The 8,085-nt window shown below is 34.1% G+C and overlaps 1 protein-coding gene across 2 annotated transcripts in view; it reads left to right on the forward strand.

The window, feature by feature from the left end:
- The first annotated feature begins 1,555 nt into the window (after positions 1–1,555).
- Positions 1,556–8,085, forward strand: part of LOC136842725 (uncharacterized) — a 245,195-nt gene continuing 238,665 nt past the window's right edge. For both annotated transcript variants that reach the window (XM_067110446.1, XM_067110447.1), the window contains exon 1: positions 1,556–1,757. The gene's annotated coding sequence lies outside the window, so the exon portion shown is untranslated. The remainder of the gene's footprint in view (positions 1,758–8,085) is intronic.

Raw genomic sequence — 8,085 nt, forward strand, 5'->3', positions numbered from 1 at the left:
TTTCTTGTATGAGTAATGTTATTCCAATACAGCTAATGAATTTGGTACATTTGAGCCTTCCCTGATTGCAAATTAATTCGTAGAAGTTAAGAGTGTAACAGGGATTGTACCTAATTAGCATACATCATGGTCGAGGAATTACCGTTCGTTCTTCATTTATAATTGCCTGGCACATTTCTGATTGGAGGTTTGCTTTCATAAAGCAAGTTCAATTTACGGTTCGATGAAAGAAAATGTTGCTATTAATAATTTACAATGAGTTATATTTAATGTAATATAAAATGTATAAATGTATTAAGTAGTATATATTTAAAATAGCAATTTTATGGAAGAAAATTTGTGATTAATGGGGATATTATTGAATACATCAAACGCATAAAAGAAAAAGTCTTCATTCCAAAATATCTTTTGAATATCAAGAATATCGGTGAATATTAGTGAGAGAGAGAGAGAGAGAGAGAGAGAGAGAGAGAGAGAGAGAGAGAGAGAGAGAGAGAGAGAGAGAGAGAGAGAGAGAGAGAGCGATTCATAAATCATTCGGCTGTGGTGCACATAGACAGACTTACATATCACTGGGTTACTTTTGCCCAATCATTCTGGCGAGTGAGAGGAACTCTAGACGGAGAGATTTTACAGATGATTAAATTATTTTTGCTCAATGTGTTTTCCATTTTCTAACAGAGAGAGAGAGAGAGAGAGAGAGAGAGAGAGAGAGAGAGAGAGAGAGAGAGAGAGAGAGCGGGAAGTAGGACGTTATCGGAAACACACATTTTATTCGAGACCGATAAAGCTTGCTCGAGAATCGCTCTGTGCTTGGAGACCTCATTTCCGATATACTGCACTGTAATCCAAAATTCGCTCTTGAGAATGACGAATGTGCCTGGTTTCAATGTAATAAATTTTCAAGCCACAACTCTCCCCTCTTTTTCTCACTGCCTGTAATTTTCTCTCTCCTTCTACGGCGTTAATAATTCATTAAGATGCATTCTGCTTATTGTTTTTATGTCCGTCTCTTTCAAGAAAAGGGTTGGGGAAAAGTAAAAGAATCATTTTAAAATTTCTTTCTCTTGCTGTCCAAGGGCTTATAATATACATATATGTATATATATTTATATATATAGATATACAGATATATATATATATATATATATATATATATATATATATATATATATATATATATATATATATATATATATATATATATATATATATATGGATATATAAATGTAATTAAAAATTGATTTGACTATGAAGTCTTAATCTATCTCAGTGTCTGCGTGGGTGTTCTGTCCGCAGTTAGTCTTTCTCCCTCTACCCACTTGAGCATTCTCTCAATTTACATCTCATTTAACAAATCTTACTCCTCCCCTCTCATTCGACTAATCCCTCTCATTACGTCTCCTTAACACACACACTAACACACAGAGAGAGAGAGAGAGAGAGAGAGAGGGTGGGTGGGTGGCTGGGATGGGAAATCGGTGGGGGGTGGGGGTGGGGGTCTCTAGGAAAATTAACGTATGACCAACACCACCACAGTCAGTGTTTGGCTAGCAGCTATGTTAGCAGGTAGTGCGCGGCGCTCGCTCTCTCGGCCCTGACTCGCACATGTATACACTATGTGGTGCCGCTTGAACTAAGTTTTTCGTTTCGTTGTTAAGTAAGAAGTTAGCTGAAGTTTCCTTGGAGGAATATATTTCGGGGGTTGAGAATTACTCGCGAAGAGATCTTCAGGATGCCGCTTTTATCGTAGAATTGTAAGTTGTGGAAGTTATGAATAGTTTAAAAGTTTTACCGAGTTGGGAGACAGATACGTATGAATGCGGTTCGTATCTAGGTTTAAATGTTGGTGCTTACAAATACTTTTACGAGCACACTGAACACAAATGGATGAGTAAGGCTTATACATACACAGAGAGATACACACACACATTTTATCTTTTGAAAAATGCAAGCGGTGATCGAGGTAACGGTACACATGATCAATCTCGTATGTTCCTTAACAAAGGCAAAGAAGTGCATTTATTTTTACGATTATTATAACATACTGCTGCAAAATTCAAAACGGAGTTGTAAGGTAATACTTAACTTCGGATAACTTTTCCTATCCTTGGTATAGATCTTTCTATATCAACATTCCAATAAGAAACAAAACAAAATGGGAGAATGAAAGAACTTTCATACACCAACTCACACACGCGTATGTATATGTATATATATATAATATATATACATATATATATTATATGTATATATACACACAATATATATATTATATATATGCTGTTTCACGAAAGCGTGCATCCTTATAATTCTTGAAGCCTGACCATGAACTTCATACAGATCTGCGAAACAGGATTTAAAAATGTGTGTTAGCTTTAGCTTTTCGACCTTACACTAGATCTTGGTCACAGTCCAGAGTTCAATATGCAGTCTTCTAAGCAAGCATACATTCACACATACATCCATGCACACATACCTACACACACATGCACACGTATATTTATACATACATATATACTGTATAATATATACATACATATATATATATATATATATATATATATATATATATATATATATATATATATATATATATATATATAAAATTATACATATATATGTGTATAAGATGATAACTACCATTGTATTGCTTTTTTTTAACTGGGGGTATTCATTTGTACACCCCAATTTTCTCCTTTTTAATGGCGAGGCGTCAAAAGGATGGAGCCTTCCGGTTCTCAGCAATTCTCTACGGTGCTAACCCTCTGGCCTTTTCTTGACACCAGGTTAGGTTGGTACCCTTTCACAACTGGGTCAATAGGGGTACAGCTGACTGGGATCGAACCCAGATCTTGCAAACGCCAGCCTAGTGCTCTATCGCTGTAGACACACGTATATATATATATATATATATATATATATATATATATATATATATATATATATATATATATATATATATATATATATATAAAATAAGAGGTCCCCATATTATTCCTACAGCATATACCTGATCAAATCCAATGATCTACACCTTGACGTAGTAACGCACTTCTAGTAAAGTACAAACGAAGGTTAGCGGGTTTAATCAATTTTTTGTTTCCTCTTGAACTGACGACTGGCCAAAATGAGGCAAGTTTATTATTGGAAGTATTCTGATTAAGGACATAGTTTTTTACAAAACCAAAGGAAATACACCCAAACAAACGTACACACACGCACACAAACACACCTCCTGGTCACAGTCTTTCACGTAGGCAACCTTCATTAAATGTAAATCATGGATGAACTTGCTGCACTGAGAACTTCCACAACATTAACCTCTATATACACCTACAGAAAAGGCTCATCAGCAGCGCACTGATCCTATTCCCCCTCCTCACCCCTCAACAAACACACACACAAACTACTTCATTCACCTAAATTTTGCACGCCCTTTCCTTGAATACCTCTTTCACTTCATCTTTCCAGCACTTCCTTTGTTTTCATCTCCGATTTCCTTTTAGTACCTCCGATTTAGACTTTTTACACCAGCTTATCGTCATTATTCTCTCTGCGTGACCAAACCATCGAGTTAGTTTGTAATTATTGTCGATCAGTGTAACTTCTCATATCAAATAAGGGATGGAATTGGATGATTAGTTTTTTTTTATTCATGTAAAAAAATCAAAAGACCATACTCCTTTCGTGCAATTAATTTGCGAATACAATTAACTGTTCGATGGTTTATCTTAATTATAAGTTACTTATATACACATCTCCCCCTATTTTCCACTTCTTTATTTCTTATTTTCACGAACAAGTTTCCTTTTCTAAGACCTTTAGGTCATTTCAATTTGAATATATAGTTTAAACAACAATAATACTACTTAATTTTATTCCAGTTATATACTATAGCAAAAGGGAGCCAAAGGAAAAATGGCAATACCCTTTGAACAAAGAGTGGCTTATTAATTAATGTTAAAAGGAGGGCAAGACTGGAATTAGCCTTTCTGAAATTCGAGTAGCTCATTTACCCGTCGGCTTGTTTGTGTCCACTAGATATCTCAAGAATTTCTCACATATTTCTCAATGAAGATTTGTATGGGTTCGGGCTGGGCAAAATACAGCCAATTATATTATGAGATAGATTTTGAGATAGATCAGGTTCTGGATAAGGATCAGAGATGGTTTTTTCCACAATACGGTTGTTGGTCTTAGCTAAAATATACACGCTGCAATTCTCTCTATTTGGTTCTTTGTTGGTCTTAATTGAATTGAATTGAATACAGAATTTAGGCCAAAGGCCAGTCACTGGGACCTATGAGGTCATTCAGCACTGAGACGGAAATTGACAGTAAAAGGTTTGAAAGGTGTAACAGGAGGAAAACCTTTCAGTTGCAATGTGAATCAATTGTTAGTAGAGGGTGGAAAGTAAGTTGGAAGAAAGAGAATATGAAAGGAGGTGCAGTAAAAGGAACGAATGGGGTTGCAGCTAGGGGCCGAAGACACGCTGCAAAGAACCTTAAGTAATGCCTACAGTGCACCGCATGAGGTGCACTGGCGGCACTACCTCCCCTCTACGGGGGTTGGTCTTAATGAACAGACCTTGGAAGTCGAGTTTTCTCTGTGCCATGACTCCAGTTCCTAGAAAAAGAATATTATTCGTTTACTATTTGAGGTATAACCGACTGACAAGGCCATCAGCTTGTCAGTTGATTTATTCTTTTATTCTTTTTTTTATTCTTGGGTTCCTTATTTATTTATTATTTAAAAAAAAAAGATCGATTCTAATGTGAATGTGAAGTACAAGTTTCAGAGGAAATTTTTCTATCGCAAAGTATTTTCACAAAACAAAGAAAGAACGAAGGAGAGAAACAGAAGCTTTAGAAACGAAAGGCAACCAAAATAACATACTTCTGCCTAGACACTGTCTAAAGTTATGAAACTGACCTAAAGTAATTTCGGTTTAAGAGAACATTTCAGTAGGATCAAGTTAAATCTAATTTGGTGGTTACCTTTGCCGACGAAATTAGAAGGAAATTAAATACTGACTCGTCTGTCTAACCACGAGATGCATCAAAAGCCTTTGATGGATTTCAAGGAACTTTCGCAGATGTATTCAAAGGCCAGTTAGGTGCTGATTAGCTTCGAGGACGAATCCGGATCCGGTTGTGGACCCAGGTGTGTTTTTATTATCTTAACTGTTTAAGCCTTAAGAATTTTAAACTATCGGTTAGAACTATAGAGCTAATGAACTTGAACGTAGATTACTTATTTCATAAAACTTAAGATTTCATGCGGATCTGGATAGCTAACCGGATCTAGTGGATAAAAATATGCGACCATATGGGTTAAGCTGGAGGCATGCGCTCTCTGTGTACTTTTAATTTTTTCTTCATGTTATTGTCCTTCGCTATTTTTATTTTATTCTGGATTTATGTTCTGTTCAAGGAACATGTTCCAAGGACAAGTTAAAAGTTAAGTGTACCTTAGTTTAACCAGACCACTGAGCTGATTAACAGCTCTCCTAGGGCTGGCCCGAAGGATTAGACTTATTTCACGTGGCTAAGAGCCAATTGGTTACCTAGCAACGGGACCTACCGCTTATTGTGGAATCTGAACCACATTATACCGAGGAATGAAATTCTATCACCAGAAATAAATTCCTCTAATTCTTCATTGGCCGGCCGGAGATTCGAACGCGGGCCCTGCAGAGTGCTAGCCGAGAACGGTACCGACCAGTCCAACGAAGAACTGTCCCAGGGACAGCAACTGACTCGGGGAAGGCCTAAATAGAGACTTCTACAAAATTCTGCAGCACTTAATTTCTCTTATAGTTCACTGTTAGGACAAGTCAGTGGTTACAACTTTTGAATGAAGTACGAAATGTTTCTTCAGGAGATGTCATACGAACTCCTTTAGTATCTTCAGCACCCTTCTACCAAACTGTGCCAAGTAGCCATTAAATAATCGCTTTATCCTCATGATCTATCTTCACAAATCTGTCTAAACTAGTGACAGAAATAAAGTTATCCGAGCCTCGAGAGCACATCATCACTTCACTGAACATAAGCACATTCCATGGTATTCAAATATGGAAAATGATTTCCGTCACTATTAAAAATACTTGGCAGCAAGATGGTAAAGAAGGTCGGCAAACGTGTTCGTATGACTCCACCTTCTACCTTTACACTTTCGGGGAATCGGACACGCCTTTGGAATACCTAACACTTCAAGCACTAGGGCAGATTACGCCATTTTAGGTAAGGCAAGGTTAACGCTTGTGAAGAGCGTCTGGCTGCAGGCATATTTGGATTTCTATTATTATTACTATTATTATTTTAAATAATTGTTTAATTTTCATGGATTTAGCAAATAATCCTTAAACTTGCGTAAAATTTCCCGCACAACGAACTGAACATAGAAAAAATAAAAAAAAAGGATCAGTGTGAGGTACAGGAGATAAAAGTATAATTAAAAAAAAAAATCCTTAAACTTGAGTAAAAATTTCCCGCATAACGAACTGAACATACAAAAAATAAAAAAAGGATCAATGAGAGGTACAGGAGATAAAAGTATAATTTAAAAAAAAAACAAGGAAAACTGCGCCAGAGTGTACCTTCACCCAAGGGAAGTCAAACCTAAGATTGTAACTATGTGGTTTTAAATGTCATTACGGTGTGCTGTAAAGACATCTTTGCTGACATTTGGATATTGAGTGGCTGAACAATTTAAGAGAGACTGTCAGAGCATTTTGAAGTGCCATACTTATCAGTGCTAACACCTTTCACGTATTTCTATGGTGGTGTATATATATATATATATGCGCCTGTCTACATTTCCTTGGTGCGTGTTCATATTTGTTCTTATCACTGATATTTCAAATACTTCTCTTTTCTTAATAATTTTTTCTCCTCTTCCTATAATAATAATAATAATAATAATAATAATAATAATAATAATAATAATAATAATAATAATAATAATAATAATAATAATATGACATACATCACCTTTGCTTCTACGACCGCTTTGGTGGTTGGGGGAGATTGTGCTTTTACTATCAAATTATAATAAATTTTCCTGCTTGGGAAATACTAAATATATATATATATATATATATATATATATATATATATATATATATATATATATACATATACATACATATATATATATATATACATACATATACATACATACATACATATATATATATATATATATATATATATATATATATATATATATATATATATATACATACATATATATATATATATATATATATATATATATATATATATATATATATATATATATATATATATATATATATAGCAGATTTAAGTCAGAACACATGAACTCTGTTAAAGATATCTGGGTCTTTATTGAAATCGTAAGATTTTATCATATTTACTACGATAAAATAACCATTGTCAAAATGCACTTCAGCTCTCTTGTTTACTTTACGGTTTTTTTTGGATTTAGAGATGCACCCTTTTCAGTTTTTCCTCCTAAGAGGTTTTTCTTTGTTTATTAAAATGAAGAACTCCCTTCACCTAATGATAGAACAACATTCTCTCCTCGTATTTTTGTTTGGTTTTATTAGATAAAAGGAGAGGGAGCAAACAAATACATACAATGACATGCCACATGAAAACAGTTCTGTATACATAATATACACACAAATATATATATATACATATAATATATATATATATATATATATATATATATATATATATATATATATATATATATATATGACATTAAAAGGGTGTATTCCTAGGAAAAACACCACTTGTCATTAGTACATGCCAAAATTAACTGCAGAAAAGTTAAACTGTATAAAACCCCACACACACACATATATATATGTATATATATATATATATATATATATATATATATATATATATACATATACATATACACACACACACACACTCTCAGACAGAAAAACTAAAGCTTCGGTGCTTGAAATCCTGAAATTCCTTTCAAAAGCTTTTGGTACCATTTAGCAGAAACACTCTTTGATTTTCCTCATCGTTCCCCTGAAAAAAAAAAAAAAAAAAAAAAAAAAAAAAAAAAATCATG

Source organism: Macrobrachium rosenbergii, chromosome 10 (genome assembly GCF_040412425.1).
Source record: "Macrobrachium rosenbergii isolate ZJJX-2024 chromosome 10, ASM4041242v1, whole genome shotgun sequence".
Classification (NCBI taxonomy): Eukaryota; Metazoa; Arthropoda; class Malacostraca; order Decapoda; family Palaemonidae; genus Macrobrachium; species Macrobrachium rosenbergii.